This window comes from Lycium barbarum, chromosome 7 (assembly GCF_019175385.1).
Source record: "Lycium barbarum isolate Lr01 chromosome 7, ASM1917538v2, whole genome shotgun sequence".
Classification (NCBI taxonomy): domain Eukaryota; kingdom Viridiplantae; phylum Streptophyta; class Magnoliopsida; order Solanales; family Solanaceae; genus Lycium; species Lycium barbarum.
This window is the reverse complement of record NC_083343.1, coordinates 26,199,305-26,214,175: the sequence shown is the minus strand read 5'-3', so window position 1 is coordinate 26,214,175 and position 14,871 is coordinate 26,199,305. Positions and strand designations below refer to the sequence as shown.

At 37.0% G+C, this 14,871-nt stretch overlaps 1 long non-coding RNA gene across 2 annotated transcripts; it reads left to right on the top strand.

Annotated features, from left to right (window-relative positions):
* Nucleotides 1-9,069: 9,069 nt before the first annotated feature.
* LOC132602214 (uncharacterized) lies at nt 9,070-14,400 on the top strand. Of its 2 annotated transcripts, XR_009567659.1 has the most exons (8): nt 9,070-9,577; nt 10,052-10,861; nt 11,025-11,324; nt 11,416-11,492; nt 11,588-11,816; nt 11,979-12,314; nt 12,390-12,513; nt 14,067-14,400. It is a non-coding gene; the product is annotated as an uncharacterized LOC132602214 (long non-coding RNA). The 2 variants fall into 2 exon arrangements; XR_009567658.1 differs by having other exon boundaries at nt 12,390-14,400.
* The last annotated feature ends 471 nt before the right edge of the window (nt 14,401-14,871 follow it).

The following is a 14,871-nucleotide window of genomic DNA, read 5'->3' as shown; positions in this document are numbered from 1 at the left end:
GAATGTACTTGAATGCTTATCTGCTTTACTTGTTAATTCCTTTCTATATATATGCGTTATCTAATCATGTCAGCCTGTGATATCTATGAGTACTAGTGTTGTACTCATACTATTCTTGCTGCATCCCTTTTGGGGTGCAAAGTTGGTTCAAGTTGTGTTTTGTGACCCCGCGATAAATCCCGAGGATGTCCACCAGAGACTTGGGGTGAGCTACTGTCATGACCCAACTAGAGGGCCATGATGGGCACCCGTAGCTAACATACCGAGCACCTCTAAGCATACATCTCATAATCATTTCTGGGTGGACCATAAAGATAGCTCATGGATATCATAATCTGTAAGGACATATATTAGAACATAACGACACATCTCTATATAATCCTCAACACTTATGCCCATCATCACCAGCTGACAAGCTTACTAAAATATTATACAACAGTATGAACCAGTAGGGTTATGAAACGTCTAACTGTACACAAATGTCTACGAGCCTCTACTTAGAATGCAAGTGACCATAAAGACCAATACCAATAGACTGCAGCTCCGAACTAAGTGGAGTGCTTCTGAGCATCCATTGATAAAACACCTACAGATCTAATCCGTCTCCCTACCTATTTGCGAGCATGAGCGCAACGTCCACAAGAAAGGACATCAGTACGAATAATGTACTGAGTATATAAGGCATGAATAACAACATAACAAGAGATACAGAACATAACATGAGATAAGGACAACTTGTACATCTGATTTCCTCTTAAGGCGAATATCATGCATGCTTAGCTTTCTTTTAAAAAAAACATTTTCATACATATATAAATAATAGTACTGCGGAACGTGCAGCCCGATCCATAAATATTTTATATTGCTGCAGAACGTGCAGCCCAATCCATATATCATATCATCATTATATATGTTGCTGCGGAACGAACGGTCCGATCCATTTATCCATATATCCCGCGTCCGGGACGATATCATAATATGCCAACTAATCAGGTGGTTATGCGTATATAATGGCACACCCTTCTTCCCATATCCCATATATATATATATATATATATATATATATATATATATATGTGTGTGTGTGTGTGTGTGTGTGTGTGTGTATACACACATATATATCATGCATGAGAGCCCAAATAAAAGTTACCACTTTATCGGAGTAACATAAGGTCGGTAACCTCCGATTTATGTTATGGAACAATCATCATCGCTATATCTCACCTTCAAGGAACAATTATTATAAGGTGAGATCAACAACAATGAATAAAATCAAGAAAATCATGAAATAAGCTCAACAATCTCGTGATAGCATCAAAATCATAAGCCTTGAAATTTCTAGAAATGGGGTCATCGTCATCATCATTATCATCCTAGAAAAAATCTATCCTTAGTATCATAAGAACTTTGAGAATCATGAACTTCTAACTTTTGAGAATAAGGATGTTATGGAAAACATGTATGGGTGCATAAGAAAGGAATCATGCCTTTAGAAAGAAAGGGACTAGCTTTAACATACCTTTTTGGTCTCCTTACTACTTGACGCTTATCCTCCTAAGCTTGTAAATCTACATCCAAGAGAATTCACACTATTGTTAGGCTTATCGTCATATGCTTGTTTTAAGCCTTCAAATTAAATCCTCTTAGAATCTGCCGAAATTCGGGCAACATATCCCCTGTATTATCTACTTCCTCCAAATTCCAAAACAACTTCCAAACATCATTAACAACATCAACCATAGCGTAATCAAGATACTACATGACAAACGTATACAAATCCGTCCGAAACTTCCTTCGAAAATCAGTCAATAAGCCAACAACATCAATATATCTATCTACGACCTTTGTGCCATGTTTTCCCTTACTTTAAACCATTAAAATCCTCGAAGAATCAACTTAATATTAAATTCAAGATGAAAAACATACCTTATAACTTGAAGAACATCACCTTACACAATCCACCCTAAAGCTTATCCACCACAACTTCAATTAGAAGTACGAACAAGCTCCTTCCATGAACTAGTTAAGGATTTTATGTATTGATCTTCTCTTGATTTGATTTGGAATGGTTTGGAGTGTTGGAGAGAGCTCATAGGGTCTAGAAAGTTTGGTTTGGGCGAAAATATGAGCCCCGAAATCGTGGCCCTTCTTTGATTCGTCGAGATTCATTGTTAATCTTACAAACTCGAGCTTAATTTGATGTAGGAACTCCTAAATTTACTATATCTTGGTGTAATAATATTGGATGAATGTTGTGGGACCTTGTAGAGAAGTGTGGAGATGAGAAATGGTAAAAAATGAGGTGATTTAGGTGACTTAAGGGGGTATATATAGTAGTCCTATTCGGTTTAGGCTGATGGGCCGAAATTAGTGGGCTTTTAAAGTAGTTTCTAGAATTTCCGTGTAGGTTCGCAGGCTTCTGGCAATCAATTTTAAAATGCTCATAACTCCTTGCTCCGATGTCGTATTGACGAATGGTTTGTTGCGTTCAAAACTACACTCGACGAACTTCATTTTAGGCTCTTGAAGCACCTCAAAACTCCTGATATACCAGGAGATATACCTCTCTGAAGTTGACCCAAAATTTCTGTCCAAAATTCTGCCAAATTTTTCCAAATTTTCGACAAACTTATTTTCTTCGATTTGCTTGATCCCGGAATCTTCTGAAACTTTCCATACATGATATTTATCATTAATTATACTTGATAAGGGTCATGTCCTTTGGGTCCAAAGTTGTCTTTCCTGGTTACGATTTACGAGATCATACTTGATCCTTTACTTCATTGTTACGTACTTCCCATGGCTTGCACCTTTCAAAACTTCACGGGACGTCTCCGATACTCCATTAATACGGTGAAATATGTGGCGTGCTCATGCTCTAAAAGTGAAAGGTGTAACAGCTACTATTTGGATCTGCAGCCTCGAATCTCTTCCTATGTTGAACTGTCTCTTCCATCCCTAAGACAGTTCTCCCCTCTCTTTTCACTTTTAAATGTAATGTCAGTTTTCGGGTATTGTAATTGCTTAGTAAGCTCTTGGACAAGTTAAGACTAGGTTTTGGGAATTTTAAAGATTTAGTTATTCGTCCGCACTTTGTTTATATTATTTAAACTGTTATTTAGTGTTTCCAATAGATATATTTCCGCACTTGTTTTTCTTAAAAGAGTAAATGATTTGGGAATGATTTGCCTACCAGGGGGATAGTGTAGGTGCTATCATGATCCATGAAATGGGTCGTGATATGTTGGTATCAGAGCCCTAGGTTCACCAGTCTCACGAGTATTACGGTTCACTTTTACGCGGGTGCATAAAAGCTACTATGATTTTGTGGACTCTACTTGGATTTTATGTTTTTAGAGTCGCCACCTAATTTTATTAAGAGAAATTAGGAAAATCGGGTAAAAAGGGTTTATCAAACAAGAGAAAAATCCTTTTAAACTAGAGTTTGAGGTAAGGGTTCTGGTGATCCCCTAGGAAAGGTTTTAAATACCCTAATATTAAGGATTCTTAGAATAGGTTGACCTACGAGCTTCAATGTGTGATTGATGTGATTATTTTCTAAAATGTTTTCTTTCTTGCAAGATTTGTCATGCTAATCATAAAACTCCATTTTTGGCACGATATTCGTTAAGTAGAAAGAATTGGTTTCTTTTTTGAGAAAATATTATAAGGGGTTAAATTCACTTCATTCCCGGATCAAAACACACTTAAGATTTCTCTTAGGTAGAGTTCCTACTAACTTGGTCCTAATGCCATGATTTAGTCCTTATAAGTTTTGTATATATATAGGGAAATAAACGGAATATATCTCCTTTGTAAAAATAGCATAGGTTTGTATAAGTACAAATAGAGAAAATAAACTCATTTATTTTGCTTTAGTCCATTTTTGAGCTCATTTGGTCAACCACATTCTACCACCAAGCCAACTTACTTCTCAAAAACGGTATAAATGTAGGAAAACTAACACAAATACAACTTTTAAAAATGATAATTAAAAAAACTACAACTACTTCTAAAAAATTACACAAATGCAACTTATTCAAAATTTTAACTTTTTAATTACACAAATACAACAATTTACATTCCTAAAATATCAATATAGAGGAAATGTTATATCACTAGCATATACGTACAAAATTCTCAAATTCCAAGAATCCCAAAAATGAATCTCTTATTTTCCTCTACTATTTGGTATTTCTCCGTACAAAAAAAATCCAAGAATGAAAAGAAGAGATTTGTGGCTCTTCCATATGAGCCCTCCCCAAGATCCCAACAATCCCAAAAATCTTTCTTTTTCAATCTTAATTATCCCAAGAATCCCCAAAATATTTCTTTTTCAATCTTAATTCTATTGGGTCCATCCCCTTATTTTGAGGAAAACAACACCTCCCTTATTTTAGGGAAGAAAACACTTCCCTTGTTTTGAGGAAGAAAAACACTTCCCTTGTTTTGAGGAAGAAAACATCTTCCCTGTCTTTGGAAAATTGTCAAGTGCTTGTTTGAGTCACTAATGACATCAATAGGTTCATCTCATACCTATAAATAGGGAAGCTTTCTCATTTGCTAGACACACCAAAAATTGAAGAAGACAACACATCCCATAGAGATAAAAATCAAAGAGAAATACTCTTAGTGAAAGGCTTAAGTAAGAGAAGTATTTGAGAGAATTTTTAGTAAAAATTCTTGAGTGTAATTGGGATTGGGGTTGTGAGGTTGAGTGTTGTAAACACTTGTAATATTTCTTCTTTAATAAGATCTGCAGCAGCAACGTGGACGTAGCTCTCACATTGAGGGTGAACCACTATAAATCTGTGTGTGCTATTTATTTTTCACTTACATCACGACGTAAGTAGGTTTTGTCTAAGGAGGTTGGTATTTAAGTGGTCCAGCTGTGACCCTCCAATCTTTCCTGGGAACCTGCTTACAAAGGTCGGATTTGGGATTCAAATCCTAACAACTGGTATCAGAGCAACAGGTTGTGTTGTGATTTAGAAACGATGGGAGGCGAAGATGGTACGACGCACGACATCGGTAAATTCGATGGTACAGATTTTGCGTTCTGGAGAATGCAAATTGAAGATTATTTATATGGCAGAAAGCTTCATGAACCTCTGAGTCCGAAACCAGAGGAGATGAAGCAAGCAGATTGGGATCTTCTCGACAGACAAGTTCTGGGAGTCATTCGGCTAACGCTGTCGAAGAACGTTGCTCACAACGTGGCAAAGGAGAAGACCACCGCAGATATGATGAAGGTATTGTCTGATATGTATGAGAAACCTTCGGCAAATAATAAGGTATTTCTCATGAAGAAACTATTTCATCTAAAGATGATGGAAAATGCTCATGTTGCTGCAAACATAAATGAATTCAATACCATTGTAAATCAATTGTCATCGGTAAAAATTGATTTCGATGATGAAGTACAAGCTCTAATTTTATTGGCATCCCTACCAAATAGCTGGGAGCCAATGAGAGCAGCGGTTAGTAATTCTGTCGGCAGTGACAAACTAAAGTTCAACGATATTAGGGATCGTATCCTTGCTGAGGAGGTGCGCATGACAGATTCTGGAGAGGCATTGACGAGTTCTGCTTTTAATGTTGAAAACAGAAGCAGAAATTATGACAGAAACTACAACCGAAATAGGGGCAGATCGAAGTCAAGGAATGGCAGGGGTCAATCCAGACCAGGACGAACACTTGAGTGTTGGAACTGTGGAAAACCATGTCACTTCAAGAAGAACTGCAGGGCGCCAAAGAAGGAGGACAACAAGGGGGATGGAATCAACGCTGCTACGGAAGACATTGGCGATGCGTTGTTGCTATCGGTTGACAGCCCGATAGACTCTTGGGTGCTTGACTCAGGAGCTTCCTTTCATATCACCCCACATCATGATATAATGACAAACTACGTGGCTGGGAATCTCGGCAAAGTTTATTTAGCCGATGGAGAGCCGCTAGACGTTGTTGGCACGGGAGACATTAATTTGAAGATGTCAAATGGATCCTCGTGGAAGATTACAAAAGTTAGACATGTTCCAAAGCTGATGCGAAACCTGATCTCAGTAGGTCAGCTTGATGATGAGGGATATGATCTCAACTTTGGTAATGGGTCTTGGAAGGTGGCGAAAGGTGCTATGGTAGTTGGCCGAGGAAAAAAGATTGACACTCTCTACATGACGACGAGCTGTCGTGATACTATTGCTGTGGTTGACAACACAAAGAAGATAGATTTGTGGCATTGTCGGCTGGGGCATATCAACCAAAAGGGGATGAAGCTGTTGGTGACAAATGGCTTAATTCCGGAGCTGAAGACGGTGAACCTTCATACGTGTGAGAGCTGCATTCTCGGAAAACAAAAGCGAGTAAGCTTCTCAAATGCAGGCAGGGAGTTGAAGGTCGAGAAGCTGGAATTGGTGCACACAGACGTGTGGGGACCTACCACTGTCCCCTCTCTTGGAGGATCACACTACTACGTGACCTTCATTGATGATTCAACCAGGAAGGTAAGGGTTTACTTTATGAAAAATAAATCCGAGGTGTTTAGTGTATTCAAAAGATGGAAAGCCATGGTCGAGAATGAAACAAACCTCAAGTTAAAGTGTTTGAGGTCCGACAACGGCGGAGAATACACCGATGGTGATTTCAAACGGTACTGTGCCGATAATGGGATCAAGATGATGAAGACTATTCCTGGAACGCCGCAACAAAATGGAATAGCCGAAAGAATGAACCGAACGTTGAACGAGCGTGCTCGGAGTATGAGAATACACTCTGGACTGCCCAAGACATTCTGGGCAGATGCAGTCAATACCGCGGCCTTCTTAATTAACCGAGGACCGTCAGTTCCCTTGGATTTCAGAATTCCAGAAGAAGTCTGGAGTGGCAAGAAGGTAAATCTTTCATTTCTGAAAGTGTTCGGCTGCTTATCATATGTTCATAATGATGACACGGCTAGAAGCAAGCTTGATCCAAAATCAAAGAAGTGTTACTTTATTGGCTATGGTGACACCGAGCTTGGTTACCGATTTTGGGATGAACAAAATCGGAAGATCATCCGAAGCAGGAATGTTGTCTTCAACGAAGAGGTACTGTACAAAGACAAGCTGCAAAAAAATTCAGAATGTCAGGACAAGGAATCGGAAATAGTCGATTTGAGGGACTTCCCGACACCTGAGCCACAGCCAGGTACAGCCGAGGCAGAGGAACAAACAATCTGAGAAGGTGCTTATGAAAGTGCTGATTCTGAAACAAATAAACAGACGCCAATCACAGAACTGCGTAGATCATCCAGGATCAGGAAGTCGATTCACAGGTACTCTCCATCCCTCAACTACATTCTACTCACTGATAGAGGGGGGACCGGAATGTTATGAAGAAGCAATGCAAGTCGATGAATCGACTAAGTGGGAGCTGGCAATGAAAGATGAGATGGATTCACTATTGGCAAATCATACATGGGAGTTAGCCGAGTTGCCAAAGGATAAGAGGGCATTGCAAAACAAATGGGTTTATCGGATAAAGGAAGAACCCAATGGAAGTAAGCGTTATAAAGCAAGGCTGGTTGCAAAGGGATTTCAACAGAAAGAAGGCATCAAACTCTCACAAGAAGAATATGTGAGGAAAGTTATCAAAAGGTTCAACATGCATGATGCCAAGCCAGTCAGCACTCCCTTGGCTGGACACTTTCGGTTGTCAAAGGATCAGTCGTCGATAACCGAGGATGAGAAGAAGCAGATGGACAAGATACCTTATGCATCTGCAATCGGTAGTCTTATGTATGCAATGATATGTACAAGGCCAGACATTGCACATGCAGTGGGAGTTGTCAGCCGATTTATGAGCAATCCGGGAAAGCAACACTGGGAGGCTGTGAAGTGGATATTCAGATATCTGAAAAGCAGCTCAAGTTCAGCTCTGTATTTCCGAAAATCAGAAACAGGATTGCAAGGGTATGTTGATGCTGACAACGGTGGTGATGTTGATAGCAGAAAGAGCACATCCGGGTATGTTTACACCTTCGGAGGTACTGCAATCTCTTGGGTTTCCAAGTTGCAAAAGATAGTAGCTCTCTCTAGTTGTGAGGCTGAGTACGTTGCTGTGACGGAGGCCACAAAGGAAATGATGTGGCTACAATCTTTTCTGCGGGAATTGGATCAGGACCACGAGGGAAGTGTGCTATATTGTGATAGCCAAAGTGCCATTCATTTGGCAAAGAACCCGGTCTACCATGCTCGAACAAAGCACATACAACTCCGGTACCATTTCATTAGATCAGCTTTGGAAGATGGAGCGCTAGTGCTTGAGAAGATCGCAGGGAGTCAGAATCCAACAAACATGCTGACAAAGGCAGTGACGATAGACAAACTGAAGCTATGCTCAGCTTCAGTTGGCCTGCACGAAGTATGAAAGTAGGAAAGAGCTGTTGCATCGATCAAAGTGTGAAAACAAATTAAAATTAGTCTTCAAGTGGGAGATTTATTGGGTCCATCCCCTTATTTTGAGGAAAAAAACACCTCCCTTATTTTAGGGAAGAAAACACTTCCCTTGTTTTGAGGAAGAAAACACTTCCCTTGTTTTGAAGAAGAAAACATCTTCCTTATCTTTGGAAAATTGTCAAGTGCTTGCTTGAGTCACTAATGACATCAATAGGTTCATCTCATACCTATAAATAGGAAAGCTTTCTCATTTGCTAGACACCCCAAAAATTGAAGAAGACAACACATCCCATAGAGAGAAAAATCTAAGAGAAATACTCTTAGTGAAAGGCTTAAGTAAGAGAAGTCTTTGAGAGAATTTTTAGTAAACATTCTTGAGTGTAATTGGGATTGGGGTTGTGAGGTTGAGTGTTGTAAACACTTGTAATATTTCTTCTTTAATAAGATCTGCAGCAGCAACGTGGACGTAACTCTCACATTGAGGGTGAACCACTATAAATCTGTGTGTGCTATTTATTTTTTGCTTACATCACGACGTAAGTAGGTTCTGTCTAAGGAGGTTGGTATTTAAGTGGTCCAGCTGTGACCCTCCAATCTTTTCCTGAGAACCAGCTTACAAAGGTCGAATTCCTAACAAATTCTCCCAAGAATGCCAAAAAATCTTTTCTCTAGGGCCTTAATTTTCCCAAGAATCCCCAAAATATTTCTTTTTCAATCTTAATTCTCCCAAGAATCCCAAAAAATCTTTTCTTTAGGGTCTTAATTTTCCCAAGAATCCCCAAAATTTTGTCCTTTACGATCTCAATTTTCCCAAGAATCCCCAATAATCTCTCCGCCATCACTACCAAATAATTTTCCCATTTCTCATTATCTTTCTAATTCCTCTTTCTTCAATCTTTGTTATTATATAAATACTAGCTATATTCTGGTAAAAGAATGAATATATTCCTCAAAAAATCATGGATAGTGATGTTTGTGCAAGGTTTGAGAAGAAAAAAGATAAAAAAAATTCTGGAAATAAGCACTGCAGAGATGACCAAATGGGTGATGACGACGATTATTTCTATGCGGAAGGAACCCAGAAAAGGATGAAGATTCAAATCGCTGATGTCGGGGTAGATGCACAAAAATGTTCATCAAAGGTATGTTGTTATTATTGTATTTCATAAAATATATGGTATATCGATGAAGTTATATGTTTAACTTAACTTATATAGTATATCGATGCAAATATATGCATATATATAGTATATAGTATATTAAACAATATATAGTATATAATATTTAATATATCATATATTACTATATAGTATATTATTTTTAATATATGTTATATTAACACTATCTATGTTTAAAGGCTAAATTATTAGGGAAAGTGGAAAATACTTCAAAAGACGGCTTAAAGGCCTTTGTTTTGTATATATGGTATATGTATAATGTTTGTGTCAATTTTACTTAAGATTATTGTCTTCATCATATTATTAATTCTTTTATTATTGGTCATGTGCATACAGTAACTTCTAAAATATATATTGAAATGTATCGTTGGACTAGTTTATCTTAACGGTGTGTAATATATATTTTTATGCTAGAGTTAAACTTGTGATGTTCCACAGATTTGGGATTTATATGTGAAGAAGCCTGGTGATATCACATCAAAGCCTAGTGTCCACGTAAATGTAAATGTTATAGATGATTTGAAGGAAAATTCATCACCTATACAGTTGGATATGTTTCGGAGTACATGTTTTGGATATTTTCTTGAAATGAAAAAAGTTGTTGTACAAAACCAATTAATTCATTACTTGTTGTTGAGGGAGGTGTATCATGAGTTATGGGTTGAATTGAATGGTGTCAGGCTGCGTTTTGGGTTGGAGGAGTTTGCATTGGTAACTGGTTTAAATTGTAGTGGTGATGATGTGAATCATCATGATCCTGATTCGGACAATCAGTTGGTTTTGAGATGTTTTGCTGATTATGAAAAGATAGATAAAATCTGCATTGATGACTGCTTCAAACAAAAAAGATGGAGCACTGACGAAGATGCCTTAAAGATTTCAGTTTTTTTTTTTTTTTTTTTATATATATATATTTTGTTTTCGAATGTAAAAGGTAAGACCGTTGAGAGGTCTTATTTAGACATTGTGGAGAAAGGTGAATATAACCACTATCCCTGGGGCAAAGATGTGTTTAGAGCCACTTTGGAATCTATGAAGGACAAGTTGAGAGGAAATCCTAAAATGTACAGGATTGGTGGTTTTCCATTGGCGTTTTAGTTTTGGTTTTATGCATGTTGTCAAATGGTTAAATCAAAAATTGCTTTGCGCATGGAGGAAAAAGTACCCTGCATGCTTGGATGGAAAGTTGCAGACAAACCAACGTTCAAGGAAGTTTCAAAGTACGTAACGAAGATGAAAAACAATAAGGTATATTTTTCCCCCCTATTATTAACATGTATATGTTGTATGTTGCTCAAATCTTATTAAACAGAAATATCTAATTAGTTTACTAATAAATGTAGTATTTAATCTTGTATAATTTATATAACATTGGTATATGATTATATAATACATCATTTTCTTTTTGTAGTTATTTTTGAAGAATATTTCTCCTACGGATTTGGAAAAGGCGAAATTGATGAAGAACGAGTCTTTTGTTCAGGAGAATGTTGTTGGTCTTATTCTCGAAAAGGAGAGTGTGAAGGGGAAGGAAAGGGAGGTATTTGATGAAATTTATGGTAAAAGAGCTGACAGTGATGATGATTTTGCATCTCCTCCGCGTCATATAATTGGCAAACAGCTAAAAAGCAGAGGCGATTTCTAGTCCAGTGATGCTAAGTTTAAAAAGATTTTTGAAGGTCAAGATGAGCTGAAGAAAGAAATTGGAACGGTATGATACATATGACGTATTACTGTTAATTTTACAGATCCTAAATAGTATTGTCATCAATTTTTTCTAACAATGTGTTATATTTCATTAGATCAAAGAGTTATTGCAAGACAAATTTGATAAGCTTCTTAAAGCTCTTGAGATAAACAACAAGAACCAAGATCAGAGGTATAAAATGGTGGAATTTTATTGAAAATGTGACAGTTCCATGTACTAATTTACTTGTTTCTCTATTTTGTACATTTAAATTATATTTTGTGCAGTTTCAACAATGTGGAAGTGGTGATGGTTGTGATTGTGATGAAATTAGACAAGACATTAAGGATGGTAATATCAATTCAGATTTTAAAACGCATCCCAATCTCGAACAAAAAGGACTCGTGATTGTTGATGATCTTGCTAAGAACATTAGTGATGAAAAAGGAGAATCTCGTGAACTCACTGATGCTTATGTCACTACTATACAATGCAACGATATGGACAAGGCTTCTGGTATGTTATATATAGTACAGATATATATTATTTGTATACTATATATTATGGGGACTTGTATTTTTGAATACATTTTTCTGTATGTAATAAATATATTAATGAATTTCTTATACCATATATACTGAATAATCATGTGCCCATATTATGATTATTGTGTGGCAGTTGGAGAAACGGTAGTGCATGGAAAGTGGGTGGAATTCACTGAGTCTCAACTGGCCGTTCAATACCAGAGTCTCAGATTACACCTTTCACTCAAGTTGTGCCTAGTAATATCACACCGATATTAGGGCCGAGCACGAGACGTCGCACACCTGTTTGTAACTCACCATTTTTGAGTGACTTTGATTCCGGTCACCTTGCAGTTCAAGATATGCAGAACGATTCTACAGGAACTGTTAAGCTTCCTTTTGAAGCAAGTATTACTGAACAAATCAGTTTGGAAATGCTTTGTGAGTTCGGCTGGTGGGTTGATATTTGGTTAGATGGAGATGGACTCAAGTAAGATACTATAACCTCCTATGTTACATAGCAATTTAATTGTTATACCAATTTTATGGATCACTCCTTTAACAGGGGACCGCCATATTCGAAGAAGTACAACAAGTTTGCTCCGGCATTTGATTTTGGAGTTGCACAAATCAAGTAGAAGTCTTGGTTTTTTGCACTAGAGTACAGTGGTGAAGCCCTTTGTAATACGGTATGCTGATTCATATTGGGGATTATAGATAATATATTAATCATATACTATATATTTCTTATCATTAAGTAATGTAGTTTTTGGTGGATGTTATTAGGAATAAGTTACTATATAGGAAACTACTGCAACAAGTTTTCTTGGGATTTATTACTAAGTTAGAAGATTATATTCCAATGTCATAATAGACATGTTAGAAAAAAGTGGATCCAAGATTTTAAGTTACTGTACAGATTACTACTGCACCAATTTCTGAAAAAAGATTCAGCTTTATTTATGGTTCAGGCAGCATCCACTGCACAAATACAATGTGCTTCGTGATTTTAGATAATAACAATGAAATCCGCAACTATGAGTAACTGTAATGAGTAGTTTTCATCTTTGGATCAAATAGAAGCCAAGAAAGTTGAAGGTGAAGAGAGAATTTCTAGCTATAGTCTGTTTCCATCTTCTTATGTATACTGTTACGAAGAACCAAGTTGTTGTGCCTGAATTTCTACCAAATGATAAAGTATCTTGAGATAGGGGAGTTAATGTTAGCAGGTCGTTTTCACTGTCAAGTTCTTCTATGGCAATTTGTACAAATATACGACAATTTTTTCATATAATGTGTATTATTGCTCCAATCTTTTTAGAAGACATGCACTATATACTCCATCTTATACTTCACATCTCTTTTTTGCCTTGTTTAGCAGTGTCAATTATATTGCTGCACTCCTGCCTACGACAACAGGGGATTTGCCTTCTGGGTTGAGCTCGTCACACGGGGCTTGCCTAGTGCAGGTTACCTCTTGTGTGGTTTGCGAGCTATTGAACAGGAGCTGGGTTTACCCTGTGCGCACCCGAAGGGTAGCGGCTGCGGGTTCCCATGTCATAAAAAAAAAAATTATATTGCTGCACTCATCTTAATCAAATGAAATATCAATACTTCGAACAACAATCATAACTTATTTGAATTACAGCACATTGATTTCATATTTTACTATTTGCGGAAGAAGGGTAAATACGGACGTGACGTGCAAGTAAACTTCACCACAACTGATTATTTGTTTGGGGATAAGATAAAAGGTATTTATAAAAAATTCCTTCAGGTGACGAACAAAAAGCCTGTGATTAGTGGTAAGCATAGAATTGCTGATTACATTGAAGGTTATTACATGCTATGCAACAAGGCGTGGTATCCTATCGACTATGTATTTTTCTCGGTTAATCCTTCAAATGCATGGCACTGGGTCTTGGGGATATTGTCATTGCATGACAGATGCATTTATGTGTACGAGTCTATGAGAGGTGTGGAACATGATGTCATTGTCCGTCAGGAGATTGAGTCGTATGCTACTGTCCTCCCATATTTCATGAATGTTGTTGATTTTTACGCAAAAAGAAGTGATATTGACTTGGATGCTGGTCCATACTTCGGAAAGAATGTGCTGGATCCTTTTGAAGTGAAATTGGTTGATGATCTGCCATTACAAAACGACACATACGTTAAAATTATGTCATATTTTTTTCATTTATCATTTATTATGTCACTGATACTTTATATTTCTTTTCAGTGACTGTGGGGTCTATATGGTATCATTTGCGGAGTATTTTATTGAAGGCAGGAATATGACTGATGAAGTATTTGAAGCTTTAGATCTTCATAACAGACTTGGGATTTTGCTATGGAATTATGGAAAAATGAAGCAGTCACAAAACTATACATCTGATCCTGAGGTGACTGCAAAAAATGGGCGTAGAGGTGTTATGAAAAGACAATAGGAGTTTTTTGAGATACATATCAGTTGCTTTTGATGTTCTAATAAGAAATATTTTAGATCTGTCGTTTGTGACACTGTTGACTAGTTAAATAAAGATATACCTTTTCTGGTATGCTGTTGTGTTTTGATATTATGAGAAGCTCCTGAGACATGTTTCGGGTATATTGTTTTTTGAGTTAAAAATATTTTCTGCATTTCTGGTATATTATTTTATGGTATACTAGAGCATGTTTCAAGAGAAAGGAAAACATATATATGACATTATGCATTTGCACATAAATTCACACATAATACGTACTCAACCAATCTTGGAAGGTAGCAAGTGTTTGAGCAACTTAATGTTGTAACTACATTGAAAAATACAGCATTTACTTGATGTTGTCTTGTGATAAAAAACTCCAAAATAGAGTACCATTCTTGCAGAGAACCAAAATGTATAGGTAACATGCTAATATGGAAGTTAAAGTGGTAAACTGCCAATCAGCTCTTCCAGAAAACAGAGTAACACTTTATCCTATTTGGTATATATTCAAGTCACGCAATCTCTTTTATATAAGTCTTAACACGATCTTTTTTCTACCAGAATGAATCAGGAGAA